Source organism: Hesperophylax consimilis, chromosome 5, assembly GCF_061612785.1.
Source record: "Hesperophylax consimilis isolate HC1 chromosome 5, BYU_Hcon_1.0, whole genome shotgun sequence".
Classification (NCBI taxonomy): Eukaryota; Metazoa; Arthropoda; class Insecta; order Trichoptera; family Limnephilidae; genus Hesperophylax; species Hesperophylax consimilis.
The window spans coordinates 24,193,043-24,209,298 of NC_142840.1; the positions used below are offsets into that span (position 1 = coordinate 24,193,043).

General features: G+C 34.3%; 1 protein-coding gene across 2 annotated transcripts in view; it reads left to right on the top strand.

Moving 5' to 3' along the window:
• LOC149423679 (CD151 antigen-like) overlaps positions 1–16,256 on the top strand; it is a 490,631-nt gene that overhangs the window by 143,789 nt on the left and 330,586 nt on the right. The window contains exon 2 of one of the 2 annotated variants that reach the window (XM_089631733.1): positions 11,008–11,043. The exons of the other annotated variant lie outside the window; for it this stretch is intronic. The gene's annotated coding sequence lies outside the window, so the exon portion shown is untranslated. The remainder of the gene's footprint in view (positions 1–11,007; positions 11,044–16,256) is intronic. 2 annotated transcript variants of the gene reach the window in all.

Consider the following 16,256-nt stretch of genomic DNA (forward strand, 5'->3'; position numbering starts at 1 on the left):
TAAAAGGCAATCATATGCTTTATTAAAAGGCAAGCATAAGCGTTATTAAAAGGCAAGCTTAAACTGTATTAAAAGCAATCATATGCTTTATTAAAAGGCAAGCATAAGCTTTATTAAAAGGCAATCATTAAGCTTTATTAAAAGGCAAGCATAAGCTTTATTAAAATGCAACCGAGCTAAACCGGGTAGTAGTGAAGTACGTAAACTTATAAAATCTGGTGAAATTAAAAAAACAACCCATACTTTCCAGTATTTCTAAATATGTATAAGTATTTAGTTCCATTACCGCCTTTGTTCATAAGCGTCATCCGCGTTGCACACGTCCAGTAATTGACTGACGTCCTCCCGCTAATAATCTGGCGGATTAGAGTACCCGCCAGCTAGCGGATAGCGGGTTCCGGATAGCGGGTTCCGCGCCCGCCCAACTTTTGTTAGACACCCAACGTCCAAATGTGGTGACGTTACTAATTTATGGCCCGATTATCGGCTTACCGTTGATTATTAACGAGCGTGCAGTCGACTGGTACTTAATATCGGGTGTGTGGTCGGAATACCCACACCGAAGTAAAGAAATCAATTTAAGCCGTGCTTTAATTAAATGTGTCGTTAAGCTATTTAACGAGTTTTATTTTGAGGTAAACTTTGATGAAATAAATATATTTACTGAAAACTAAAATATGTGGCTAGGAGAGGTTAAAAAAACATATTTTTGATAGTGCTTTAATAAAATGTATCTGTTTATTTTTAATTTAAAACACATGCCTTTGTACATGGGTACTAAATAAATTATTGTAATAAAAACAGTTCTATTAAAAAAAAAATCTATTGAATCCATGGTTTTATTAAATGTTCAATACCTACAACTTGAAAACATCGATTACCTTGACATAGGACTTCCCCATAGACCTCCTTTCTAGATTCTTGACGGTTCTAAACCATCCGAAGACGGTAGACAGGTTAGACTATTGTATTAGTGGGCGACCTCTGTTTTCTTCCCAACCGAGATCTTTGGATCATTTTTGATTTTCGTTTGTAATCTATCTAAGCCATATTTAAAAAGTGTACAAATTGTAGGTGTGCTGATTCTTACGTACGGAACAACTTTAACCAGCGATTCCTAAGCATAAATATTTAGAATTAAAAATGTATATGTCATTTTGCTATCCGATACACGCTCTGTCTCATCTGTACGGTGCTTCTGAAACGAGACGGAGAACGTTAATCAACGTTAACGCTAGGTTGTACCCACACGGAGAAAAATGAGTGAGGCTTTTTTAATCAAGGTATTGTTAAAATGTTACCATTGTTGACCATTTTCTAATAAAACATTAGTCATTCAGAAGGGAAGATCACGTAATAAATGTTACAAACCGTATACGGAAACTGGCATATATCTTCAGGTCATTACGAAATATTCTAAATAAAAATACACTAAAAACGGTATACTTTTCTTTATGCCAATCAATTATATCTTACGGTATAATAGTCTGGGGAGGATGCTCTAACACGATATTAGATCCATTAATTAAAGCTCAAAAATTGATAATGCGGAATATTTACAAAGTACACTATATTCACCCCACGAAGGACTTATTTAACGACTTCAAAGTACTCAACATAAAATCCTTATACGTCAAAAACATATCCTCCTACTATAAATTCAAACATACGAAAAAAAATATTTTTGAATCGACCCATAATACAAGATATTCCAACAAATCGAATTATACTATTCCCCCAATAAAAACCTCAATGGCACAAAGACAATTTAACTTTCTTGCTCCAAAAATATTCAATAATTTAACGTTAGAAATAAAATCAATAGCCAAATACGACAGTTTCAGGAAAGCGCTCGGGGATTTTTTGATGTGTGATTGTCATAGTGTTAGTAGCCTATTCCAAGTACTCAGATAGAGGTGTATATATTGTTTATATGCGTGAGGATGCGTCATATGGGTGTATGTATACATGTGCTGTTATATGTATATAGGTATGTCTGCTGCTATATACACATGTGTGCTTGCATGCACACATATTAAAAATTATATATATAATTATGTACATTTTTACAATCTAATGCTAATTTACTTCTTTCTCCTTTCTAATTTCTATCTTCTACTTTTTATTACAATTTTTCCAAAATTTTAGCTTCATCTATAGTTACTAATTTCATATGTTTACACTAGATTTCATATTTCATACAAATTAATTACACTCAATTGGTCACCATGAAACAGGCAGCCGCCTAGTATGGTGATTCATTATATCTACTTTATATAAATTTCATAATAATGTAACATGTATTAAATAAATAAATAAAAATATATCTGAACACGTGGTCACGCAGGTGGCCTTGTCCGAATAAATATAATGGACGAGATGAAAATATTATTGTTTTGTGAGAACACGTATTCCGACTTCCTCATAACATATTTGTTCTTTACTGATCGTTTGTTGTGAAATTTGTCAAATAAATTAACAATATTTCAGTTATCTCCGTACAATGGCGACGTGTGAAGGAATTTTTTGTTTTTGTTTTTAGTTGAATAAACATGTCGTCGGAGAGCAAAATGACATCTACATTTTTAATTCTATATATATGCTCAGGGATCGCAGGTTAAAGTATTTCGGAACGTGCTGATACAGCCTATATAAAAGAAAACTTATGGTTTGGGCGATATATATATGACGCTAATGTGATTGGTACAAGAAGTCTGGGGTGCCCGAGGAAGACACGACATAATCAAATTAACCAAATACTTTAGTCGGGCCATGTCAAGAGTCAAAACAACAGAAGAATATGTATGAGACGATGTATTACTGTGAATGAAGCAAGCAGTGCTTACCAAGACCAAGTTGTTTGGCGGTCCATCCCCGAAATGGCGTGATGGTTAGTTAGTTATGTTTTGAGTCTCTAGAGTGATCCGAGAAAAGGAAAAAACCCAGAAAAAGAATCTACATATTTTGATTAAACTTTACCATAATATTATATACTAGGTTGAAGATAGAAAAAACATGATGGCGGAAAGGGTTGCAACTTGTCATACGGGAATTTTTAAGTCGAGCCGATATTTTCCATACGACTCAAATATATGAAAACAACTTTCAAATAATAAAACCAAACATCTTATAATGTAATTAAACTGAATAAGATTAACATTAGATAAATAATAATACTCCGAATCTGTGGTCCAAACCTGTTGTGTGATTAATGATTAATGACTGCTGCGTGACTTAGTTACCAAATCGGGAATGATCCGTAAGCAGACAAAAATTAATGGTTTGTCAACTCCAAGATGATGACGACCATTTTTCGTGATTTATTGACGCTTACTTTTAATTAAGCACGTTCAATGAACCGGGATTACAATGATAAACGATTTGGTCTGCTTTCGCTCTGTTGTTACACCGAGAAGAATAACGGGAAAGAATAGCCAATTGGACCAAAAAATTAACCATATTAATGAGAAAATGATAAATCTTTTCATAATATTTATTATTGCTCAAAGCCTTAAGATTTTAACGGTGATTAGGATTGGCAGATACTTTTTATAATCTTAACCTTAAAACAACCGTAAGCAATATGATCTAACCTTAAAACAACCGTAAGCAATATGATCTAACCTTAAAACAACCGTAAGCAATATGATTTAACCTAAAAACAATCGTAAGCATAATGATCTAACCTTAAAACAACTGTAAGCAATATAATCTAACCTTAAAACAACCGTAAGCAATATGATCTAACCTTAAAACAACCGTAAGCAATATGTTCTAACCTTAAAACAACTGTAAGCAATATGATCTAACCTTAACACAACTGTAAGCAATATTATCTAACCTTAAAACAACCGTTAGAAATATGATCTAACCTTAAAACAACCGTAAGCATTATGATCTAACCTTAAAAAAACCGTAAGCAATATGATCTAACCTTAAAACAACTGTAAGCAATATTATCTAACCTTAAAACAACCGTAAGCAATATAATCTAACTATATAATATAATTATGAAATGCGTGAAATGAATGTTATTATTTTTAAATACGTCTATGTGAATTTCACTTCTCTTTTCTGCAGACTCTTTCTTATAGACTCGTTGTCGATGACAATGCATTTTATCAACTTTTGGTGACAATCACGTACACACACACACGCGGATATATACGGATTTCTCTGAAATCGGATGATATTACAGCAGTTGATATAAGAAACAAATGTCGGTCCTACCCGATCGGCATTTGGCGAGATTTGTAGAGTTGTGGACTCTAGTTCCTGGGTAGGAAGGTTCAATACTCAGTCAAACAGACAAAATTTAAGAGGTAACATAATTTTTAATTGTTTATTACGGGTTAATTTTGTATTACTATTGTAACCAAAAAATGTAGTTATGATAAATCCATAATTATGAAGTAGAATTAAAGTGTTTGTTCATTTGCTTCTGCATGAGCTAAGGAACCTTTAAACATTTAGGTTGGGTTGTTTCACAGAATTTGAACAATTCATCAATTTTCAATGTTCATTTTCAGGTTCTGTGATAATCCTATTCAAGTTCTATTATTATAGGCTAGTTGCTTTACAGAACTTAAATAATAATAGAACATGAAAAAAATCTTTCAAAGAACTTGGAAAATTAACTTTAAAACAACCCGTCCTTAGACTTTAAACATATATAAAAATTATTAGGACTGCCGGTAAAGCTAAAAATACGATTATAAAAATGTTATAATCGATCTCTCCAGAAGTTTAAATGTACCATTTTTGTTAAAAATGTCTCTTCGTTGGCCTACCAATTTTTTTGATAAAATTATAATTTTCGTCTTCACGGGTCGTCAAAAGGTCGAAAAATTATTGATTATTTTAACATTTTTATGAAACTTGACCTTAAAAGAGAGTACCGAGTTATAACATAATGTTTTATCATTTTAATAACAGTTATTCCATTATATTTGTGAATTTTGTTAAATGTTTTCCTCCTATGTGGGCATGTTGAATGCATTTGATTGTGATATTTATGTATTTCTGTTTTTTCAACGCAGTAGGTAGAGGTACCTATGTACACAAAATGCATTCATTAAAATGGTCAATAAAAATACCATTTATTTAGGAAATTCTACATTATTTTTGATTGCATCCATATTCACCAGAGTTCAAAGCCTAAACAGTGATATCTACAACTTACAAGTACGTGTATTTTGCAGTGCGTACATACGATGTCGTATTGTCTGTTTAGTAGCGGAGTGAACAAAAACGTGGGGTGCTACCCAGGCATCGATGGTTTCAATTCCCCTGCTTCTCTGCTAGCTAATTCCTCCAGAAACATGTTGGTAGTAGGAGTTTTTCAAATAGTGTTAGGTTATTCCTAACTAAAAAAAATTGATTCCAAAGACATATTTTTAATGCTTTCGCTTTTGGATAGAGGCTAGTGATATATATCGTTTTTAATAATTATAAATGCTTGCTAAATTCATCTTAATAATTGATTAAGTGAGCAGATAAAGTGGTTAATATAAATTTTAGAAGGTGGCTTAGGTTTTTTTTTTAACACTTCGAAATCACAAAGAATCAGTGCTATTTTCATGCGTAAACTATTTTGTTAACTTGTATTCAACATTTTTTGTGTACGAATTCTGCTGGTCGATTTATTTATCTATTTTTTGATTATTATTGTTATTAATTGTTTTCTATTTTAGGAATTGCAAATATTATTTAAGTAGTTCAAAAAAACTAAATGCAGTAAACAGGTCATCTCTAAAACGGAATGTAAAGACCTCGGCGTTTATCTTGATTGCAAACTTATATTCAATAAGCTCATTGACCCAATCGTTAATCGGTCGTATAAAATGCTTGGTTTCGTGCTACGTGTAAGTAAAGTATTCAGTAAAACGCGTACAATCGTAATGTTATATTTCGCATTAGACAGAAAAAACACTAGAATATGCATCGCCAATTTGGAATCCACAATATGAACTTTAAATAGATAGTATAAAACGTATCCAAAACAAATTTATAAAATATATCTTCCAAATTCAACAATAACTTTGAACGTACATTTGAAACTTTGCAGCAAAGACGAGTAGTAGCTAACTCAATATTTATTCACAGAATTTTAAACAATAACATCGACTATACCGAACTTCTGTCCCTTATTAATTTTAACATACATTTGAGACGTACACGACATACAGTGCTATTCCACACGCTTAATTATAAAACAAATGCAGCATCTAATTCACCAATTAACCGAGCTCTTCTCATACTCTAAATAATATTTGTCTAAACTCTAACATTGACATTATTTTCATATTCAATGCCCAAATTCACACGTGGTATCATGTCAATAATTCAAACTGTTCAATGCGCATACATACAGACACACATACCCACACACACACACACACACCCTCACACACACACAGACACACCCTCACACAAACACAAACACATACATATACAATACACCTATATACTACACACTGATTAGGCATGATTGTATTAGGCATGTTTTTTATCTATAATATAACACCATGTGTACTTTAACATATCTACTTTTATTCATAATATAACACTATATTTACGTCTATCAACTTTTATTCATAATATAACACTGTATTTACGTCTATCTACTTTTATTCATAATATAACACTATATTTACGTCTATCTACTTTTATTCATAATATAACACTATATTTACGTCTATCAACTTTTATTCATAATATAACACTATATTTACGTCTATCAACTTTTATTCATAATATAACAATATATTTACGTCTATCTACTTTTATCCATAATATAACACTATATTTACATCTATCTACTTTGATTCAAAATAAAACACTATATTTACGTCTATCTACTTTTATTCATAATATAACATTATGTGTACGTCTTTCTACTTTTATTCATTATATAACACTAGGCCAGTGCAATTAGCGCCAAAAAGGGGGTCGCGATCGAAGTAATTCCGGTAGTCCCAATTTTTTTTATATGTTATATAAACTGATCCCCTGATGTAAAATCTGATTTTCCGACCTTGGCGCACCTGTGCTCGCGCCGCCATTTTGAAAAAACTGGCCGAAATCGGGCCAAAATCTAGTTTTTCCCAAATATCTCATTTCCAATGCAAATTTTGGCTAAAATATCTTAACAAGTATAATAGAACATAAAATAACCTACAACTTTTGTCAATAAAAATTTCTTCTATCTCTAATAGGTACCGAGGTAGAAAGTCGTAAAGGTGCGTATATTTTTGAAAAAACAAGTTTTTTGCGGGACTAAGTTTGGTTTTTTATAAATACCTCGTTTCCAGTGGAATTTCATGAAAATTTTATTGATACCAATTATGTAGAACATAAAATTTCAAAAAAAGCTGTGCCGTTTTTATGTTTATATAGTTTTTTACCGATATAAAGAATAAACAAACCTAGGTAAGTATGCACAGAAAATCTATCACGGTTTATTATCACGTTATTAGATTTTTTTTTGCATTTTTAAATACAAACATCTATAAATTTACTAGAGGGCACTTCGGTATGGGGGGGGGGGCTACCCCCCACCCTTCTACTCCTCCCCTCCGGTTCCCTTCAGTTGCCGCGTGTCACGTCTTGAGCCTGGAGCGGAGCTTCACAGCGTCAGTGTCACAGCAGCGTTCAGTTCGAAATGATTCAGTGCAATCGTGTATGAAAGATTTACAAAAGAGGGCTACTTTACGATCCGACGGTCTCATAAATTTTGGTCAGGGATTTGGTCTGACATGACCATCGAACAAACTCTGATGAGATCGATGGAAACATCTGGAGGTTTGACACAAGGACGGGGAATCACAGACAGTTCCATCCTTCGTTGGACTGCTGGATTCGTTTATCTGCATAACATTTGTGAGGGTATCGAGTCATTTTGTGGGATTGAATCAGGAACGTCAGAGCAACATGTAGAGATGAGGCCTGCAAGAATTAAGAGGGATGATCGAGACGTTCAAACTCTCATTGATTGGTTTGCTTGCCATGAACCATTTCCTAAAACAAACGTGATTATGTCTATTAGCAGTGGCACAATCGGGGATAGCAAAGTCACTTGTCACATGGCTGAAAAGATGGGGAAATTAGCTATGTCTAAAGTTATCAACAAGAACTTTGGAAACCTACACTTAAAACGTAATGATGCAATAGTTTCTCTTGCGGCGGTGACCATCAGTGTCAAAAATCAGGGTGTGACTATGTCAATAGATCCATTAATGCTATTCCATCGTATGTGTATTGCCAAAAAGTCTGAAAGTGAACTTAAATAATATTTTCAATATGAACTCTCTCCTGTACCATTGTCTCTTTTCTCAGAAGAAGGCATGCGCAAAAGAACAAAGTCTATATTTTATTCATCATTAAACCCTCTACCAAATAATACAGAACTGGGAAGCAGTAAAATACAGGTAATTGATGGAGGATATTTACTGCACAAAGTTGGATGGGGCTCGTGCTCAACCTTTTTCAGTAATTTTCCAGCAATATGTCAGATATTTACAAAATCACTATGGATCCAATGCAGTAGTGGTATTCGATGGATACCCAGATTCTATGGAAAAGAAAAGCACTAAAGGGGTGGAAAGAGCACGGCGTGCCAGAGTTACAACTTCTGCTGAAGTTTTGTTTTTTGAAAGCATGCACCCGCAAGTGCCACAGGAAAAGTTTCTGGGAAATGAGAAGAACAAGTCTCGTTTTATTTCCCTACTCAGAACCTCATTTGCACGATCCCACATAACGACAGTACAAGCTGAAGAGGATGCTGACGTTCTCATAGTGAACACAGCAAATTCGTTGTCATCTCAACATGATGTAGTCATAATCGTTGGTCAGGATATTGATCTGCTGGTACTCCTCACAGCTCTCTCACCTCTCAACGTATATTACCAAAAAGTTCTAACGCGTTGTACTCGAAAAAATGTTTTAAACACATTGAAATAGTTGAAAACATTTTATTACTTCATGCCATAAGTGGTTGCGATACAACTGGAGCTCCGTTCAGTCAAGTCAAACACAAATTTTGTAATATTCTTCTCTAGAACCACTCAGTGAATGAACTTGTTCGTGTATTTCAAGACCCGAAAGCAAAGACAGAAACAATCACTTTGGCTGCCGAACAACTATTTGCACTTTTGTATGGCGGCAACGAGAAATCAAATTTGGAAAATTTAAGATACATCATTTTCGTCAAAGGAGTAAAAAAGAACAATTCAATTTATCCAGGCTACCACCCACCAAAGATGCAGTCCAGCAACACGCTTCAAGAACATACTTGCAAGTGCAGACTTGGCTTGATCACGATAAAGATCCGACTGAATGGGGGTGGAAAAAGGATGTTGTTGGGTTACTTACTCCAGTAACAATGTTGAAGGAAGCTGCACCTCAGGCCTTGCTGAACTTCATATCATGTAAATGTAAAAAAGGTTTCGCTGGAAAGTGCACCTGCAGAAAGTCGGGTTTGAAATGTTCCCTACTCTGCATTCATTGCAATGGCAACTCCTGCGAGAATGCTGTAGAAGCCTTCGTTGATGACGATGACAGGAATATGATGACCCAGTCGCCACAAATTTGGGTGATAAGACAGATGAAGAAGCTATTCAGGGCCAGAAGTAAGAAACCATAGTCAAGGGCTCGTACTTCTGTCTAAACTGATCTACCATTAATTTTATTTTTTGTTATGCTGACAACTTAACTAATAAAGAAAATAATGTCAATAAATGTTAATTTTACGAAAATACCAATTTTTTTATCTTTTTTATGTACCTTATCATCTTAATTGTATTAATAATCTTAAATGTATGTTGTGATTACGTTGATAGGCATGTCAGACCAAGCTGCGAGCACAAATGTAGTGGCTTGGCCTATTTTAGTGGTCTTCCCATTGGGAATGTATGGCGACCGATATGCTGAAATAGTCTATCTACTATATTTATAGCTAGGTCTGACACAGGCATGACGATTGTTGTCAACGTATATGTTCTTAGAACAATAATTGTTAAAGAAAAATAAAATCAAGGAATGCCAAGTTTAAAACACCTAACCTCAGTTTCAATTTTTGGCCTGGTTTTGGTGGATTAGAGTTTGGATACGTAATAGAGATAAAAAATATAAATTATATGACTATTTCTTTAACGAAATTTTATTTTCTACAAAATTATTATCAATAAATTTTTCACAAAATTGTACTGGAAACGAGGTATTTATAAAAAACCAAACCTAGTCGCGCAAAAAACTTGTTTTTTCAAAAATATACGCACCTTTACGACTTTCTACCTCGGTACCTATTAGAGATAGAAGAAATTTTTATTGACAAACGTTGTAGGTTATTTTATGTTATATTATACTTGTTTAGATATTTTAGCCGAAATTTGCATTGGAAATGAGATATTTGGGAAAAACTAGATTTTGGCCCGATTTCGGCCAGTTTTTTCAAAATGGCGGCGCGAGCACAGGTGCGCCAAGGTCGGAAAATCAGATTTTACATCAGGGGATCAGTTTATATAACATATAAAAAAATTGGGACTACCGGAATTACTTCGATCGCGAATCGCTAATTGCACTGGCCTACACTACATTTAGGTCTATCTACTTTTACCCATAATAAAATTCTATGTGTACGTCTATCTACTATTATCCATAATATAACACTATATTTACGTCTATCTACTTTTATCCATAATAAAATACTATATGTACGTCTATCTACTTTTATCCACAATATAACACTATATTTACACTATCTACTTTTATTCATAATATAACACTATGTGTACGTCATGTTATATTCAGCAGATTCCACGTTTCCACTTTTATCCTTCTAATTTGTTATAAAAGTTATCTGTTTATGATTTGCGTCGTCTCCTATTTTTTCTCACTTTCGTGTATTAAAATACATTTTGTTTCTTCTTCAGTTATCATTTCTGCTTGTCTTATCTTCTGTAGGTTTTATCCAATGTTTAATTAAAAATATGGTCCATATCTTTACAGATAAGAGAGCTGAATCAACAGGCAAAACTGTATCAGGTAAGAGAACTATCTTAATTATTAATTCGGTACACCGAACAATTATCTTAACATCTCTGTGTCTAATGAATTCTGATCACGATATTGAATTGCGGTCGGATCAGATTGAGGGAAGTTAGTAACTTGATCAGTTATTAGCTTATCTTTGATCAGCAGTGGTAAAGCCATATTCATCATGGTAGATTTTCTCACGTATTTAAGCCATCCAAAACGTTGCCTCGTAATATTTTGTTATATACAAATTTTAAGCTATGATTCTATCAGGGTCGGTGAATAATTGAATTAGTATCTTTAAGATTGTTAGAAAATTGATGACCTTTTGGACAAAACAATATTATTTCACATAGAGATTAGGCATAGGTACCATAATTTTTTGATATAATATCTTCACGTCGTTCCGTAGTGGAACGGAATTCCATCTGTAGCATCACCCTAGTGAAATACCAAAGGTAACAGTAGAGTCGCGTGGGGTAACAGTACGCCATTTTTACATTAGATTTTGCTGTATTAAAAAGCTTTATATATTTTATTTTTTTGTTAATTAATATTTCTAAGGTATCTCAAACAAACATAAAAACATCAAAGGCTAATAAATCACAAAGTTTAATTGAAAAGTTCACATGCATGTCGATTGCGTATACTTTATACTTAGTTTGCACTCTGCTTTCAATCTGCTTTTGGGTGCAAACTAACCACACGCTTTATTACTTGATAAAGATTAAACATAAAATGATACATGTATATTTTTAAAATCATGTTCACCCCCGTACGCTTCATCACACAAAAATAAAATAAAATAATATAACTTGAAAAAAAAAACAAAGAAATTCTTACCTGTAAGTTTTTTTGCCTCTTTGCACCCAAGAAACTAATACTATTTTAAAAAAATCTTATGGACCCACAATGTTCTTATAAAATTACAGTAACCGACTCGAAACAAATACGAAAACCGTGATAAAAAGTAATTAACCTGTAATTTTTTTATTTTCTACGTAAGGCTCACTGTACATGCTAGAGATGGGTCGTGACTCATTTTATTAAGAGCGGGAGGCACTGTACGAGCTCACTACTTTCGTACGACTCAAAGAGTCGACTCAATTGAATGGGAGCCGTGAGCTCAGAGCGTACAATCAATGATAAAAATGTGCTCGCCTGATACGACTCTCCCGATACGGCTCCGCCGATAAGAGAGAATAGAATGGTCGTACGGCTCTTGGTACCGGTAAGCCGCCCCGAACCACGATTAAAATAAGATGCTCGGTAGATAGAATGTGAAGGTACGTATTTCCAAGTCCAGATGACGGATTGTCAGACACCGTTTACGTCTCTGAGTGTGTAGTAACAATTAATACTTGGATAATTTTGTATATTTTCTTAAATATCTCCTGATAAAAAAGAGTAACCGTTCAATTGAGCCGTAGTACGTTTTACTGGGAGTCGTACGAATACGGCTCATCGAAAAAAAAGCTAGCTCAATTGTGCGGCTCGCTCATGAACGACTCATCGCTAGTACAAATTACCGGATTCAAGGCGACATAAAACACAATTTCCCACAGCGCACGATTACCCCACGTGACTCAAATACTATTCGTGAAAATCCCATGAAGCAAGTAAACTAGGAACTGACGAATGATGAATAATTAAACTTTGATATTCAACCACTCCTGCTAAAAGCTTTGAGCGTTTTTGAATTTGCACGAAGGTGCGCTTCACTTATAGAAACCATCGTTCAATCATAATAAATTCGCCATTTTGCAACATAAGCACGAACAGTGCACGATGCAAGTTTAAAATATTGAATTATTCCGTTTGTTTGAATTTGGTGTTTCGAGCAGGTCTCTATTGTTCTGTGTTGAAAATATTGGGTTTAAAAATACTTTTTTCCCTTTCAACATTCGTAGCCAAAACAAACACATTAGCCTGGAACTTCCTGCCTTAACAGTTCTGGAAAGATATTAGACATTTTGGACGTGTCGTTATAGGCGGTGGAAAATAACACAGCATGTAATCAGTGGTGACACTACTACAGTTATTAAAAGTATTTCTAAAGATAGACAATATGCAATTAGGTCAACATAATATCTAAAAATTAATTGTTTACGAGAGATAGGAGGGCTGACAGAGATATTGAAAGAAGGGTAAATCAGGTAACTCCATCAATGGAGGACTGAGCGCAATTGGCGCTAGCAAAACATTGTCCAAAGAAGTGAAGATAGCAGTCCACAATATAGTGCTGGTACCTACCCTGATGTAGGCATGGAACTGATCGAGGAAAGTTAAAAGTAGTCTAAATGCCGTAGAAATGAGATCCCTGGGGCGTACGTGTGGTAAAACCGTGTATGATCGTGTGATAAATGTAGAGATCCGTAAAAAATGCAAGGCTGGTGTAAGTGTAATGCTTAAGATTAATAATGGAACCCTTAAATTATAGTTTGGGCATATAGATCAAATGAACGAAGAAATGGAGAATATATGACACAAATGTGAGTGGTAGCAGAAATTGGACACCCCCGAGGATGACATGGCACGATCAAGTGAATCAGATACTTGAATCGGGCCATGGCAAGAGTCAAAATAATAGAAAAGTATTTATGAATGTGAATGAGGAAAGCATTGTGTGTCAAGACCAAGTTGCTTAGCGATCCCTAATCTCTGATGCTTAGTTATCTAGTTAGTTAATTGGCCAACTGTTTATTTCAACCTTTTGAACCTTAAACTCGATTTATGATACGTTTTTCAACGATCTATAGATATGTATTTTAATTTTTTGATTTTGTGAATACCCCACTGCTTCCAAACGGCTGGAGACAGTGGGACTATGATATCCCCAGTTGAGTTACGTTTTAAGGCTGAATGAAGTGGGCAGGGAAAGATATCGTGAATAGAAAGGTCGGGAAGTACATAGTTACTTAGATCTGGTCACCAAACACGGCTAAAGCTATTTTAAGCAACGTTTCGATTCTGGATGTTGTGTTTATGCACCTAATAAATCAACATTCGAGATACAGATGTTATACTCTTATTAAGACCCAAAAATAGATTGGTTTCTGCAATTTCCTTAAATTTATAACAAAGGGTTTTTATGAACGCACAGAGTATACAATAATTTATTACCCGAAACAATCTAAAAACAACTTTGAGAAAGTAAAAAAAAAAATATCAATGCATTGAATAAAGGAATGTTAAAATAATACAGTGAATCAGTTAAGAATAATGCAGTTATGTAACTAGATAACTATCGAAGCATGTTCGATTTGTCGTCTAAAGTGGTGTTTGTTCAATTTATTTGATGCGTGAAATTTCTGTGCAGTATCTGTAGGAATTCGTAGTTTATTCTGAATGACTTACGAATGTATGAAATCCTCTAGCATCGTGTAAAAGCACGAATCAAATTCTTTCTGTTCAACGCGATTACATATTTTGTTGACGGATACAATATTTTCCCATCCCTACATCACATTGAAATCATTGGGACACTTTGTTTAAAAAGAACCATGTTCTTAGGATTTAGGAACCCATGGAAATAATAACACTTAGGTAATGCGTTTATTTTTATCGGACATATTAAAACTAATTTCATTTTCGTTATTTCACATTTAAAATAATACACAGTATATTTGCGGCACGTTCCAGAGTAAAAGATACTATCAGTATCGCCCTGGTATACGACCACCATTCAGAATTGAAACTTTGCTTCAAATGTCTTTGATCGTGTTTGGTGATCTGATCTGAATAGGTACTTCTCCACTTTCCTCTTCCCCATCTCCTTCTCCTCCCCACTACCTTCAGCCTAACAACATACAACAATAGGCGATGCCATAGTATCACTGGCTCCAGGCGGTTGAGAGCAGTTAAGGGATTCTTATGCGGTTTCATTCTGTGTTCAATATAAATATGCTTTAGAAAAAAAGTTAATATTTTTTTAGATAACTTAGATTAATTTTTTGGGATTTTTTACCATGAGTATTAAATGTTTTTTTTAGCATAATAACCTTATTTTTAAATATCTACCCGATAATCATGCTTTTCTGGTACTTAACCTACTATCTTCGGCAAGATTTCCTCAATTGAAAAAGCGGTGTAGCTAATTCAATTTGTCCCCATTATGTCACAGTGGTGTTTTAATAGAATTCATTGATTGGCCTACATAATAATTTAGCACTGGATTTACAATTCAGTATCAAAACACGGAAAAACAATTACTGTGTGAAAATGAACACCTAGTTTTGTTTAGACAAAACGATGATTAACTGAGATACTATTTTAAACAAAGTAATAATAACTTAAAAATACCGATGTAGGTAATAAAAATTGACAGTGGGCAGCCAAGGATGGTCGGAAATAATCTGCCTAGGTAATAGTTTCTTCAACATGAGACAATGTGATTTCGATATCGGTATTCTTCCCTCATCACCAGTATTTCAATTCATGTTTCTAGTTTTTTTCGACATTGTGGCTCACTCATCTCTCTCGAATGAAGTCTAGAATTCTCTTCAAGTCGTAAACCCATCGTGTTTGTTAGCATTCTCTGCTTCTCTTTCAAACTAAACGCAATCGCTACTAGACAGAGCTTGAAATCGATTTCAGCTTGAAGATTGTGACAAAATTGTAGGCTTTTGTATTTTTTTCTATTTCACTCTTTGGTGTTTCATCACACGATTTATTGGAAATGTATTTTTGTCTAGTAAAATGAAGAGTATTTATTTAAGATTGCCTTTGGTTATTTATCCGTCAGACCCAAGTATTCGTTTAAAACCTGAACGATTTTCATACCCCTGTAATAAATTCGATTTGAGGGTAATGGGGCGTGAGCATGCTAGCGACAGGAGAGGTTTGCAGCCCGCAACATAAATTACAGGAAGTAGATTTACTTTGCATTAAACCTTTCGGAAAATATTCCACCGTCACTACCGCTTTAGTAGCTAGTGGCTGGACTAGCTGGCTAGTTCACTAGTTGACTAGTTGGCTAGCGACTAGCGAGTGCTCGGAAGTAAGGCGGACCGTTATTTATCGCATCTGATTATCAATAAAGTCGTATATAGAAATACGATTTTCTACTTGAACGAGTAAAACCTTTCATTGTTTTCTTATATTGTCTCCACACACGAGGCTTTAGTGTTTAAGAGGGAGAGAAAGAAGTGAAGATAGATCTTGAAGAGGCAAGAAAGTTGGACGAATAATTCTATAATTTGTCAGTATGCTAGTTTTGTGCT